This window comes from Pelecanus crispus, chromosome 11 (assembly GCF_030463565.1).
Source record: "Pelecanus crispus isolate bPelCri1 chromosome 11, bPelCri1.pri, whole genome shotgun sequence".
Taxonomy (NCBI): Eukaryota; Metazoa; Chordata; class Aves; order Pelecaniformes; family Pelecanidae; genus Pelecanus; species Pelecanus crispus.
Window position 1 is genome coordinate 16,833,361 of NC_134653.1, and position 15,050 is coordinate 16,848,410.

General features: G+C 41.6%; 1 protein-coding gene across 1 annotated transcript in view; it reads left to right on the forward strand.

Annotated features, from left to right (window-relative positions):
* Window positions 1-15,050, forward strand: part of GSG1L (GSG1 like) — a 51,576-nt gene that overhangs the window by 18,169 nt on the left and 18,357 nt on the right. The gene's annotated exons all lie outside the window — the stretch shown is intronic.

Below are 15,050 nucleotides of genomic sequence, written 5' to 3' on the forward strand. Positions count from 1 at the left end.
TGCCAGGGGAAACATTATTTCCTAAGCACGCAAGGACCTACATGTCATCCAGATTACGTAGATGCAGGTGAAACAAATGCCAAGGGTTTAAGACAGCTGTTTACTCAGTTTGTGCAGATCTGTCATTTCTCTGATGCATTTTCTCTTCATTCAGCTGAATTCTTTTCAGGAAAATAAAGATTTACATTGTAACACAGGCATTTCCCATCTTCCTCTAGTGAGGAAGGACATGCTACACAGCTTCCTTGGGCCATGAAGAGAGTTATGGTCACAAAACTGCAGTCACAGTACCAAATGTCTCTTTGTGAGATGGAATCATGTAGATGCTTGCTTGATTGATTTACCCTCGAAAAAGAAATATATTCAAGTGCAAAGAGGCAGGCTGCAAAGGTTTTCTTCACCCTGATACTGGAGCTGTAAATTCTCAATAGCAATTTAACCCATATTTCAAAATAGTATTTATCAGGAAAAAAAATGGGTGGAGTTCAATTAACAAGCTGGGCAGCTGAGCCCATCCTGCTCCCGGCTCAAGGCAGAGCACTCTGCCCACAGCTGAAGAGGTGCACAAGCCTCGCAGTGTCCTTCACACTAACAGTGGGCTTCTGGACAATCCAAAGGACAGACAAGAATTCATGTTTGTACAAAGAAGCGATATATTTTGTTAGATCACTTGAGACAATCACAAAACCTTTTGGGCACACGGTACCTTCACCAGGTCTGACAAAGAGGCAGTAAGCGGTGTAAGGAACGATTGATCTTAGTTTGTCTGAATTGCTGATCAGCTGGACAAATGGATAAAGAAGGGCAATTACCATTAATAAAACAGTGGGGTATTTCAGTGAGAGAAATAGTAACAGAGACAGTCTCTGTGAAATTCATTGTAAGTAAACCTAAATAAATTATGCACATAAGGGAAGAACAATCCTGGGATTACAGCCACTAACAGGCACTGAGCTGAATCTTACACACACAAATGGGACCCTGGGGCATAACCGTTCTTATGAAACCACTAGCTCAATACTCAGCAGCGGTCAAAAAGCAAACTATCCGATAGAAAGCATTAGGAAAGGACTTGAGAACAGAGCAAAGACTATCCTGTTGCATGAGGACTGTATACACCTGAGCGCCTCGACTTATATAAAATATAGTGTGGTATTTTGTCCTTTCTAGTCCAGCTCACAGAACAGCAGCAAGGATAATCAGAGTTCTGGAAGGTTCTGTACCAGGATGAGACTAAGACTCTTCAGCCCAAAGGAGAGAGATGTGAGAGGAGATATGATTAACATTGATAAAGATGTAAGAGGAATTGAAAAGGCATCTGGGGAATGGTAGTTCACTGCGTTTCCCACTACAAGGACTAGTGGGCATTGCATGACACCTTCAGGAGACACACTCAAAACAAGCACAGTGTGTCTGTTATAAAGGCAATGGGATGTTTCAGCGCTTTATCCATTTTCTGTGAATGTTCATTATGGTGCATAATGCTTGGTTGTATCACCCACACACTTTCCAAAACAGCATTTAGTGCTTTACTTTAAGTATTTCTTTTGGTTGTGTGAAACACTGTCAGCAATTTTTTTTTTAGTTGAATTTTGGAGTTGCTGCACGATGTCAGTGTATATTTCTAGACTATTCTATTTTTCCTTTTTGAGGAAGGAAGGCTCTTTTGGTGTAGTGGTATAAAGAAACTTATAACTATTTCTGAAGTCTTGCCATGGAGTTGTAAGGCATATTGACAGAAAGAGAGGGGAATGCTCAGTCAGAGATGGGAAGTGCTGACCATCTGACTCATAAGCAACTGTAGATCAAGTTGGACACTGCACCATAGTTAATCTGAATTTTTCAGCATCAGTCTTGTACTGTGCAGAGATACTGCACACTGCCTTACAGAGATGATTTAGAGTTTCATCATCAAAAAACAAACCAAGGAGAAGGAACCATTCCTATCTAGTACACAGGTGCTCCCCTCCCCCATCTCCAATGCAAGTGTTATGTTCATAAAGTAGGACATACAGACCTGAGGCTGTTGAATTCACTGCAGAATTCAACTTCTTGACTTCTTTTCTTCTCTTTTCCAGATAAAAAGAACTTCCTATTCCTTCAATTTCTTCATCCCCTCACTCAGCCTTGACTTTAATGGTCATAGGCTTGTCAACTACTCAGTTACACCCAATGCAGGGACAGATTCTTGATTCTTCTTCCAAGTAAATGAGATATGATAAAATGCATTGAATATAAAAAGTGGAGCTCAGTTATACAAATATATTGTAGTTTTCCCAGTCAGTTGTGTAACTGGGAATTTTTGGACTAAACTTATCTGCGCAATGAGACTTCGGCTTATTCAGTTTCTGCACACATTATTAGCATCACTTACCACTAAAACATGGTTGTTCAAGGTTTCGATTATCTAAAATGTCTCCATGTGCACATGCTCTGTTACTGCAACTGAGCACTCGGGCAGCTTTCTAAAGTTTTCTTTTCAGTTGGTTTTCCCTGATCCAAAGACGACCTCTATCTAACCAACTTCTAAGCTAAATATAGTCTGTTGAAATACCTCTGAGCACATCATCTTTCACTTTTAAGGCATGCTAAAAGGAGGCCTGTCCTTGGTTTTGGCTGGGATAGAGAACAAACTTAGTCTAGTTGTGTAGCCAGTCTCTTCTAGAGTCCCTCACCAATTAACACCAAGTCAGTATAAAACCTCTGCATAATATTTAAAAGCTTATTAGCATAGAAAAGCTAATCACTGAAACATTCACAGTAAAATAAACCATCTATGGTAAGGCCTAGCTACATTCTTACCACAAATCTTGAATTCATAAATGAAAATATTTCTTATTCTTACTGTAAAAAAGTAATAACTTCGCTTGAGCTTCCTATCTTTAATCCGTTTGTGCTGATCTCTAGTGTAGCTGGATACTATATTTCTAATCAGATATTAAACCTTTTCCATATATCGCACCAATGACATCTACTAAAAGGAGGCAGCAAAATTTGGGGCAAACAGACCCACAGTATGGTATAAATAAGCATTTCCAACCCACACTAGGAGAGCTCTTCCCTGCATTTAAGGCAGCTGCCAACAATCTGTCAGAACCGTGTAAGCCTAACATTGAATTTATTAGCTGTTGCTGGTTGTTAGTGCCAAATCTGCTTAACAAAATCAGCTTGGTGATGGTAGATAATAACTAGAAAAAAAATTTTCTGTGTCCACAAATATTTCTTATGACAGTTTCCATTCACTGTCGATAAAGGTTGATAGGGCAATAGCTGGTTACGTTGGCCAGGACTTTTAACAGGCTTTCACAGAGCAGCTGTTGTTGGGTCCCATGAAGTGTGCTACTTTCTAATCTTCATTACAGATGTGAGTAGTAAGGTAGCAAGTATTTCCAAAAGGAGTTGGAAGGAAACTGCCACAGTAGGCTGGACCTGACCTTTCAGTTCTGAATTGCTCCTCAGATCTTCTCCACAAGACTTAATCCAAGTTTTGTTCCTGCTGAGTATTTTGATGTCCAAAGAAGAAAAGGGTAACCTGTTTAGTGAGGGACACTTATGCATTACACCACAAAGTACACTCAGTTTTCAGCTACTTGGTCCATTTTTGAATGCAGCTTTCAGCCTTTCCTTTCCCTTTGGGCTGTTGAAAACCTTGCTAAATCAGCTTTCTGTCAAGCTCCTTGGTGCAGTGCCCATCCAGAACGCTCTGGCTGGGACACACTCCACCACCCTTGTCCTCTCATCACACCTTTTGGGTGCATCTTCTAGCTCCCCTTTCTCATTGATTCAAATCTGTGCTGAAGAGGACTTCCAAGAGGCCTTGGAAGATACATTCAAAAGGAAGAAACCAAGGCCAAATACTATGTCTGGAAACCGTGGCACCACAATGCAAAGCAAAAGGTAGCAATACGTCCCATCAAATGATCTGATAAATTACTTCACCGACTAGCATAACACCACAGCTATATACATATACGGGTCTGCTCCTCCCCCTGTCTAGAACTGTGTGGGGATTTGAACTCCTGCATCCTTCTATAAATGCATAAATGCCAGCTGTCAACCACAGTGACACAGAGAGCTGGAGAATGAGGAGTCATGACCCGCCAAATTCCTTGTGTAAGTGAAGGCTGGGATATATACAGTGGAAATCAGTTGGAAGGAGCATTCGTGCTGGAAGAACTTGGCTGGGGAAGAGCGAGAGCTTGCAGGAAATGTGGTGCCCCCAAGAGTTTTCAGGATGGTATTCACTGGGGCTGTGACTTGGGCACTTTCCAAACATCTGCAGTGCCTGCAGCACGTGCTGAAATGAGGTGCTCTGGCCTGAGGAGTCCTGTTGGGAAGTAACTTCAGGAACAGGCTCAAAGGTCAGTGTTGGCTCAAAATTTAGAGATGAGCACATAAACATAGGACAGGGTTCACAGGACAAACTCATTACAGGTATGGTGCAACCTGATCTAAGTTACTCTAGTGCTCTGTAGGACCCCACTTGCTTCAGCTGTGATATCTGTGGAACAATATCCACAATGAATGGCAAAGCAGCAGGTAATCAGCAACTGCCTATATTGCATTGCTTTCTACTTATTTATAGGGAAATTCACATGCATAAAATAAACAAGATTTTTTTAGAGACCATGGAGGTTGAGGCAAGGCAGAACCTTGCAGAAGGAAAATAGTCATTGCTAGTGAGCATTTTACAGTCCAAAATGTTACAGGGGACTTTTTAAATTAGAGACTGAACTGGCAGAGGTAGGAGATGCCTTCTGCATGTCCTCTACACAGCTCATGATGATGCATCCTGTAGAGATGAAGCAATAAAAATTCTGTATTATCTAAAAAGTAGTTGGCAAAACTAAGATAGCACATGGCAAACAGCAAATAAACAAATAAAGTCTCACCTAAACACACCACGGAAAAAGAGAGAACTGAGCCAAATATATACATGCTTCTAAGCCAGCACTACAACAGCAATTAATGAGAAGAGAAACTAGATGCCTGATTTTAATGGATACTGACATAATAGGTGTACCAGAAATTTGATGGGAGAAAGATAATTAGTGGGACAATAATGTCTTGATACTGATTACACTGAAAGACAAAGCAGGTGTCATGTACTAAAGGTGAATCAGAATAACAAGGTAATGTCATTAATGAGCAACGTAATCTCTGTGGATGGATTCCATGCTCAGATAAAAAATACAGAATTATATTAGTGATCACCCTTTGGGGCAGCTTACAGTAGCAGGGTTAAACTCAGTATCAGAGAAGATATAAGGATCGAAAACAAAACGGTAGGGGTAGACTTCAAAACCCCATGCATAGACTGAGAAAATGTCGCACTCAGTATGATGTAGAGACTAAAATTTGAATAAACTTTATGAGCATGGGAAAATTATTTGGGAAATTTGTAACTCGTGACTTATTCCTGAGTGGCATGGGGAACTTGGTTCAAAATGTTAGTAAAAGATACCTTGTATCTGTGACTGACTAACATAGACAAATTCAGCATTGTTGCAGAAGCAAAAAGTTAAAAAAAAATGTTGTGAAGAGCAGAACACAAGAAAAACAAGAGCCGATTAAAAGAAATTAAAAGGTTCAGCTAAAAGGACAAAAGGAGTGTGAAAAACTTTAAACATACTAGATATACTACAGGTACCTAAACTATTTACAAATCTTTATTTCTCAGTCACTGACTGACTGAAAATGGCAGATAATATTCAGTGTTTATAAATGCAAAGTGGTGAACATGAAGAGTAATCCTATCTTTACATATATAGTGATGGGTTCTGAATTAGCTTTTACCCCTCAGGATAGAGTTCTTGGAGCAATGACAGACACCTCTATGAAAACATTAATTCACTGTTCTGCAAAGATTAAGAAGAGATGAAAAGAAATGTTAGGATCATTGTAGGAAATAAAGAACAAAACAAAAAAGTCACCGTGCCACTACATGTATTCATGATGTACCCACCTGCAGCAGTCTGTGGGCACCTCTCATCCTTACTCTGTCAGCCCCAGCTCAAAAAAGTTATGATAAAATTTAAAGAGAGAGAAGGAGGGTTTGACAGTTATGGTGAAAGATAAGGAGTACTTTTTTTGTATGAGGACAACACAGAACAGATTTCAGGCTGGAAAAGAGACAAATGAAACTCAACAGCCAAGTTAAAAAACAAATCTCCTTTTTGGTATACTGGGTAGCTGTTCCTGAGAAGAAAAATTTTCTAAAAGGACCAGTTAGAGACCTGCATCAAGTGAAAAGAAATGTAACTGGGTCTTCCACAAGAATTGTACACTTTCCAAAACAGTCCCCATCGTCGTCTTGAACATTCTGCTTACATTATTCTTAATATATCTGCAATAGGGTGTACACATACCCACACAGACAAGTACCTGTGCACTTGTATTAGGAGAGTTATGATTAAGTATGTAGGAAAAAAAAATGTGTTAGTAACATTTTACCTGTGTTTTCTTACACATCTATTAAGAATCGCTGAAGTTATTTTTAAAAGCTGATTAGATATACAAAGATGAAGTCATGCTTAATAGCAGAATTCAAGCTAAATTTCTAATTCCTAAAAGGAAGCAACAGTCTTGCCTTTCACGCTGGGGATGCCAAAGACATGGAGAACACTGATTCTCTGCTGTGGGGAATGCTAGCCACAAGGTCTGAACATAACTCATTTTTCAGCCCGGGGCTGAAGATGGAAGTACACCATGAACCCTGCACTGTAGCTCCATTTAGCCCAAATATATTTGTTAAGGCATATGGGATAGTCCTGCTTTAGAACATTTTTCATGGTCTTTTCCACTGTATTACTCTACTGTTTTCACACCAGGAGAAAAAGAATATAGGCACAAAGATATTCCACAGTCTGCTCAGTGCCATCCACAGGATTAAATTCAGAACCAAGCTCAATGTCAGAACCATAAAAAGTCATAGAAAACACATCATCATGTAAAAAAGAATAATTTTATTTAGCCCACATCTCCACCTCACCTTTTAAAATAAAGAAACCAATGAAGAACTAAAGCTAACTAGAATCAAAGCAGCTGACATTTCTTCTCTCACCTAAGCAATTTCTGGTGATTGTGTTTATTATATGGTCTCTCACGTTTTGCAAACTGCAGTCTCTTGTCTGGGTGCTGGCCCTTTATCCCTTTATCTGTCTTGACTGTCTTAGTTGTTTTATGGTAACAGATAATTTTGGGTATCTCTGACGGCTTTTAGGATCATGAAGCTTACTTTGTTTTGGAGGAACATCTCTCATAGCTTTGTGGTCCACTTCTCACAGTTTTTTTACACTGCAGCACAAGAGCAGGCAGATGGTCTGATATTATGAGACTGCATTAACCAACAGATGGACTGACTGCTCAGAGCTGAGTCCCTACACCAGCCACAACAGCATGCTCAATGTTTATTCCTTTTACCATTTGTTATTGATCACTCCCATATTTCTGGCTTGTAATTCCCGGTATTGGAGCAGCAGAGACTAGCAAATGACTAAAACCATCAGAATACAACTGGAAGAGAAAGGGTAAGATTTACATGGCCCTTTTAAGCTTACTTTAATGCTTTTCCCACACAAGATGCACAACAGTTCTCAGTGTGTACCTATTTGTATATTTTTTCCTCTCTTTTCTCTTGCACTGAATGTGAAGAGGAGAGATTAACATGAGATCCAGGTGTCAGTTCCAACATAGCGGGTAAGTATGGAAAAGCAGAGCAATGACAGCCAGAGACAAGGAACATAGGGACAGCTAATATAGACCAGGAAGAATAAAGCAGATGGGACCAAAAATGCAGAGAAAAATGCCATTCTACATAAGTAAATGGAACGGCTTAACAATCAGTAGTGCAAGAAAACCAAACACCCATTAGGTCTATGGAGCACTCACTATAAAAACCAGCACCTACTACACATTTTGCAGCTGCCAGTATGCTCACAAGATCACGCTACTAGCTCTGGAATGAGTATTAAAGAAATAACTAGATTTTCCCTGATGTTGCAGACCATCATGGGTGCTACAGGTCAGCATCTTTCTGAGAACTAGATCTCAACAAGGAATAGGGAACTGCAAGAGGACCATTAGGTCACTCTTTCCATAGCAATCTCTGCTCCCTTTCCCAAGAGGGTGACAACAACGGCCTGCCCCCAGTCTTTCAGTCACTAAGAAGATATGTTCTGGGTCCCTAACACACTGGTTAGGTCTAACACACTACCTTACAGAGACGATTTAGAGTTTCATCATCAAAAAACAAACCAAGGAGAAGGAACCATTCCTATCTAGTACACAGGTGCTCCCCTCCCCCATCTCCAATGCAAGTGTTATGTTCATAAAGTAGGACATACAGACCTGAGGCTGTCAAAGGCTAGTGAGAATAACTTTTTATTGCTGGTAACATCAACAAGGGTGACAACTCCCCCATCTCCCTGGCTGCTGCAGCAAACATGGAGAGCAAGAAGAATAATGAAATATTTTTGCACAAAGAAGAAGCAACACTTGCACCCTGGCTTCCTCCATGCAAATTCACACCACCCAAAACCAAGTTTTGCCCTCATATATGGTTCTTTTCCTCCCATGTTGGATGACATCTGTCTAGTTGACTGTCACAGCCTCTTGTGGCTTCCCTGTGTTGTTCAGCAGTTCAGGGGTCTGGGGGACAATGACTGTGAACCATGGGCCACCAGCAGCACTTTCTTCCTCAAGTAACAGCATCAGTGTCTGGGGCTAGCAGCAGTGCCAATGAGGAGGTAAGAAGGATGCACATTCTCCAGGACACTGTTGCTTGGACACTGATGTCTCTTCAGCTGCTCAACAATACAGCACCTGGCTTGTTCTTCAAGTACAGTGTTCCGGATTTCAACTCAGTCAGGTGTGGTAATCTCAATAGTTATTTAGGAGCACACATTGCTCAGCTCCACTGGTTCTAGCATATGCAGGTTTATTGTCATATGATGAAATGTGATGTAGAAAAAAACCCAAAGCCTCTACTTGCTTGTATCAGAATTTCTCAGCCAGATCAAGGATGAATTGACAGAGGAGTGACTTGAGATGATGTCTCATCGTAGCTCAGACAGACTCTGACTCTCAGAGCAGATGTGAAACACTGAGTTATGAGGAACCTGGCAAGTATAAACCTCTTCAAGATCTCTTTGGCTCTCTGCACCATTGTCCAGTCTGATTACTTGCTCAGGGACAGCGCAGCACAGTGTGACAGTTCAAATGAGGCTTCTTTGGTCAGATCCTTGAACTCATCGGCCAAGAGGGCAGTTCTGCTATTAGAAGGGCTGGTAAGCAGCAGTCACAGATCATCTTCAGCAGGGAGCAGAGACTGAGGCAGTAGGTGTTTCTACGGAGGATGAAATCGCACTGAGGCATTCTGAATATGAGTATACCCTAATGAGAAAGCTAATTTTCTGTCTGAAACAGCCCTCAGAAATCAATACAGACTCTGCACTATTGCTTCATGGGCATTGCTCAGGGAACGCTGGGGCTTTCAGCAGGCAGCATCAGATAGCTTGGCAGGTAATACATTCATTTATGGGTTTGGTTTTTTTATGCTGGCATAATTTCCAAGCCACTAGCCAAAATGCATGACTAACATTTTCATGCACACAATTCCTGCCTATGCTGCATATAACATAGTTAACGTGACTCAGCAGTCTCCTTCAGGAACAGCAATATGATTTTCCCAGAAGAGATCCTTTACGAGCAAACAGCTCATGTTTATGGATTTAAAATGCTTTGAACTCTAACAGCAATTTCTCTGTTGGCCACCTCTTCAGTGTTGCCTTGAGAACACGTACTAATATTGGATCTTTGACAGTCATTTTCATGACCTGACCAGCCTGGAGAAGCAGCCAGGAGGGGATTTCAATATCATTATTTCATCTGGAGATAGGACCTCACAGTCTGGCATCAGAAACTGTTGGCAGACTGAGCTGGCACCAAAAATCAACTTTTCCGATTTGCCGACAAGTTTACTATCATACCTATTTAGCATAAAACTCCATGGCTGCATGTGAACGTAGATGGTAGGAAGTATAGATGTGTATTTTGACTCTCTAGAACTGGTTTGTTGGCTGTATTAATCTCATAAGCACAACAGTAATAGAAATTATGGAACTTTGTGGTTCCAGAAACAGCAGCAAATGCTTCTATCATCCTCCGCATAACCTCACTCAGATAGTATCCAAATTCTTGGTATCTCAGTCCAAATTGCTAACGAATCTGAGAATGGCTTTAATAATGCAACAGAAGACAACTAAGAATCATCTTTGCATGTTGTGGGAAAATTGCACAGAAGTGTGTGTCAGTATTGACATTCTTGAGGTCAGTTTAACCAGCGTGCTCTCAAAGACAAATTGGAGTCAGCAACTGTTGCTTTTTTGTGACAGGAAATTGCAGTGGATTTGAACAAAGAATACTTGATATGTATTTTGATATGTATTTTCACTCAGGGTATTGTGAATGGTCCGTAGTTTTTCTTACTCCAAAGGAAAAAGGCCAGATGCAAACCAGCAGAATAACCTATGACACCAACAGCAATTACCTCAGTTTCACATTTATACTACTTAAGTTAGATACTAAAGAGTCAAAATGAGCTCAAAACTCCTGGAAGTCATTAATCACACTGTTCTTTGGATTCCTTAATCAGGAATTCACTGAAATGTGGTATGATGCCTTGAGTTCTTCTAAGCAGAATTTCTATGACTTTTTTCAGAATTCCTATTTCAAAGGAAAGTCAGCATTGGAGATTCCTGACTCAGAGTGCTCCTTGGTGAGAGGTAATAGTGTGTTCATTTACAGTGCCTTCCCTGGTGATCAGGGCTCACTTGAAATAAATTCAAGTTTTGTGAAAACCTTTTGAGTCCTGAGACTCATTGCAGGCTGAGGTAAAGCTTCTTTACCTCACTGTCAGAAAAATATTCAGTCTGTTTCATTCACTCAGAATTGTCTGCAACATCCTCTTGTTAACACGCTGTCTCTGGCAGATGCACTTAACATGGTCACCGGCTTTGCAGAAATGCACTCAGTATCTATGAATCTTCTTTCAAAATGTTGATGCTGCCCTCCACTGTCTGACAGAAATGCAAGGGCCCGATCTTGTCAGATGGTTCATGATATATTTGAGTTCCTAAAATTTCAGCAATCATGTGGGTAACAGTGATCTTTTCAGTCACAATGACGAGTATGTTACCTTCACTTGGTAATGCTGGAAAACTAATTTCCTTGGCATGTAACAATACTGATTCAGTGGCTACATCCATGAGGAGGTGGCACTGATGCTTTTCACCATGAACTCCACAGAGAAGACAATCTGTTAACACATTGAAGAAATAACAATAGCTCAGAGACACAAAGAAGTTCAGTAACGTCCCAACTAGTTTATTGATCTTCTTGCGAAATCAGAATCTCTGGACAACAACAGAAGCATAGATGAAAAATGTGTTTTCAGCAGGGCTATGTTTTCACATTTTAGGCAAAGCTGGTGATCATATAGAGTGCAACCTGTCTTGAGATCAGATGATATGAAGGTGATATGAGTCCTTCTGAGGTAGGTGTCCTATGATGTAAGTTTACGTACGTGAAATTTTTTGGTGAGTCTCAGCTTTGCCATCTCCAGTTCCAGGGGAGCAGCTCAGCCCAGGTCCTGTTCTTCCAGTGCTTTCACTTCACAAGGAGGTTGTCCTGAAGATGGTGACCCCTTTACTTTCAGGAACAGCTCCAGAGTCTGTGGTGTTCAGCTTTCAGAACAATCCCACCTGTGTCATACAACATAATATCTGTGGGGCAAAAGAGCAAAGATCCAAAGTGGCCAACAGTATTCAAAAGTAACTCTATCATTGTCAGGAACAGCCAAGAACATGATAGACTGGTTGGTGTAGAAGCACCAGTATAAAAACCTGCAGGATAAGGCATGTTAGAACAGCAGATGTTGATGGTACCAAGATTAGTGGGTCATCAAGATCCTAGTGCCCATCTACCTGCAGCTTCTCAGAAACCAGGTTGGAAGACACAGGACAACAAGTAAATCATGATGTGTAACAGAGATGTGACAGAACAGCAAGACAGGTCACTGTCAGCTCCTAGCCAGGACAAAAATGAACATGCAAACCTAGCACATTTTTGCTAACCTACAAAAAGCCCAGAAGACACAAGAAGGACTCAACAGCTGGCATCCTCTATATTATTTCAGGGAATCCTGAAAGATTGACCAAATACACGTGCCTTGGTGCTTGCATGCTGGATGGACTCCTTGCACATACTCATGCTTGCAAGAATGTGTGTACAGGAGTGTAAGTGAAATTAGTTTTGTTTTAAAGTAAAACACGCTCTTTTCCTAGGAGGTCTCACGTTGCTGCCACAATGTCACAGCATTATTTTCTACAAGGTGAGCAGGGGTGACACACCATCTGACAAATGTTGCACATAGTGAGGAGGAGGCAGGTCAGAACCTGAAATCTTTCTGCATTAACAAAGAACGTCCTTGGCATACCAGGTGCATCCCAGCTGAGCTCTGTATGTAAACCCACAGCACCTTCTCTGCACGTGTAACAGTCAGTTCAATGAACAGACAAGGAAAAAGCATAAACAGGACGAAAACCAGAAAATAAGACAAAGCTGGTGATTTATAAGAAAACAGACCCTCAGATACAGGCCATCCAGGTAGGACTCTCCGAATTAATCAAATGCTGACTCTTCTGAGGGAGGTATTTTTTTCACAAAAGTTGAGTTAGGCCAGACAAACCCCTGGAGCAGAGGACACAAGCTGGTGGGAACTAAGACAGACAGAAAAGGTGACAGCAGAGAAGATAGGGAAAGAGAAAAATCCTCTGGAGAGCTTCTTCCCTGTCATCTGGAATGACTGAGGTCTCCTCAAGAGAAGCAGCTCTCTACTTTGCAGGAAGGAGGCTGTAAGAGATTGTAAGTGGAAGTAAGTGATGCAAAGTGACTGCCTCATGAATCTCGTGTTGAGAGAAGAGCAGTGGGAGATCACTTCACCATCAGCACAGAACAGAAAGACACTGTCTCCTGAATTAATAACCTGAATCAACTGTTCTGCTTCTGGCAGCTACAGGAAGACACAAAATCCAGATTTAGTTTGCATTTTCTGGATGTTATTATTTCAGAGGAAATTCAAAATCAAAGCAGGCAGGACAGGACATACTAGAACTGTGCAAACACTGCATGTGTGACTTACCTTCCCCACATTAAATGCATTTTGAAAAGGCACAGAGCAGATATTCAGTGTACACCATGAAATAATATATGAGAGTTAGACATAGAGTTCCCTTCCAAATAGGAACAGGGCCCAAAAAAAGAAGAAAGAATTGCCTATGCCTTCCATGGGAAACTCACCCAGTCTTTGTGTCTCATTGGAAAAAGCTTTCACAGGACAGCAAAACTCATGTCTCATTGAGCTGTTCATTAGAGCCATAGTTCAACTCTGTTTCTGCTCCAGTTATCCCTACCCCAGCTAACTTCCTCCCTCCAGCTGCTCCCCCAGCACATTAGACCTAGCAACTGTGCAATTAAAAAATTATAGAATGGTTTAAGGTGGAAGGGGCCTCTGGAGAAGTTAGTCCAAGCTCCTGCTGAAAGCATGTCCATTGGATCCAGCAGCTGAGGGCCATGTCCAGTGGAGATTTAAATGTCTCCAAGGACAGAGATCCCACAGCCTCACCGAGTCCCTCTTCCAGTGCTTGACCACCTTTTGTCTTAGCTCAGTCTGGAATTTCTGATGTTGCAAATTTTGTCTTATCGTACCCCTGTTCAGCTCTAAGAATCTGTCTCTGTTGTCTATAACCTTCCATGAGGTAGCTGTACACAAGATGATCTTCACCTTCTTTTCTACAGGATGAGAGGGTGAGGCTCCCTCTGCCTTACCTTGTATATCATGTTCTCCAGCCCCCTGACACTTCCTCACTGTCCCCCATGCCCTTACAGCTCTTCAAATTATGGCAAGCCTTCTCCAGCATATCAGGTTTGAAGATCTCCTTGCAAGATTATCCTCTTGGCAAAACCACTCTTGTCCCATTTGACCAGGTGGATCCCATTCCTCTCAGCAGTCCTTGTTCCTTAAAGAGGACCCTGTGGTTAGAGAAGCCAAAGCACTCCCTGTGACACCAGCCACACAGTAGGTGTTCCTTCCTCCTGTGCCTTTCTGCTTCACCAGCAGGATAAAAGAACACTAACTGGGCCCCCATGCCCTCCACACTCACCTCCCAGAGCCCTCCTGTCACTCTGAATGTGCACAAGGCTGCCTCTAGCAGCATCAGCTCACTTGCCTTCTGGTCATATCAACCTGGAACCTCCCAGAAAAGACATATGTGCATCTCTTCAGCTTCCTGTTATTTCTCAAGCACACTACACTTGTGTCGACAGCATCCAGCTTCAAGCACTGCTTCGTAAGTTGGCAATAGATAAAACTTGTATACAGCTGAGGTACCTCAACTGAACCTCCAAACCACCAACCAAACCCCCAGATCCCTTTCTTCAGGGTTGTACTCCAGCCTCTTTTCCTCCAGTCCACACGTACATCGAAGATAACACTCTCCCAGAATCCAGCATTTGTCCTTGTTAAATTTCATGCAGTTGGTGATTTCCCAGCTCTCAAATTTACCAAGATCACTCTCTAAGGCCACTTTACTCTTGAGTGACTCAATGTCTCCTCTTAATTTAGTATTATCAGCAAACATTCTTAGTATGCACTCAACTCCTGTGTCCAGGTCATTGATAAAAACATTGAAGAATGCTGGCCCTAAAATTGAGCCCTGGGGAACACCACTAGTGACTGGCCACCAGCCTGATGTTACCCCATTGACTACAGCTCTTTGAGCCCGACCCTTCCTGTTGTTCACCCAAGGAAGTAGAGGACAGAGCCACACCACAGCCTTGAACTGCAGTCACTACTACAGCACTGCCCTTGTGTGTAGACACCAGCAGTGAGTATCCTCAAGAGTTGAAACAGGGTAATAAACATCTGGACAGATATGTTGTATATTACTTTTTCAAGTTGGGGCTGAGACATTTATGAATTAGAACTTGTT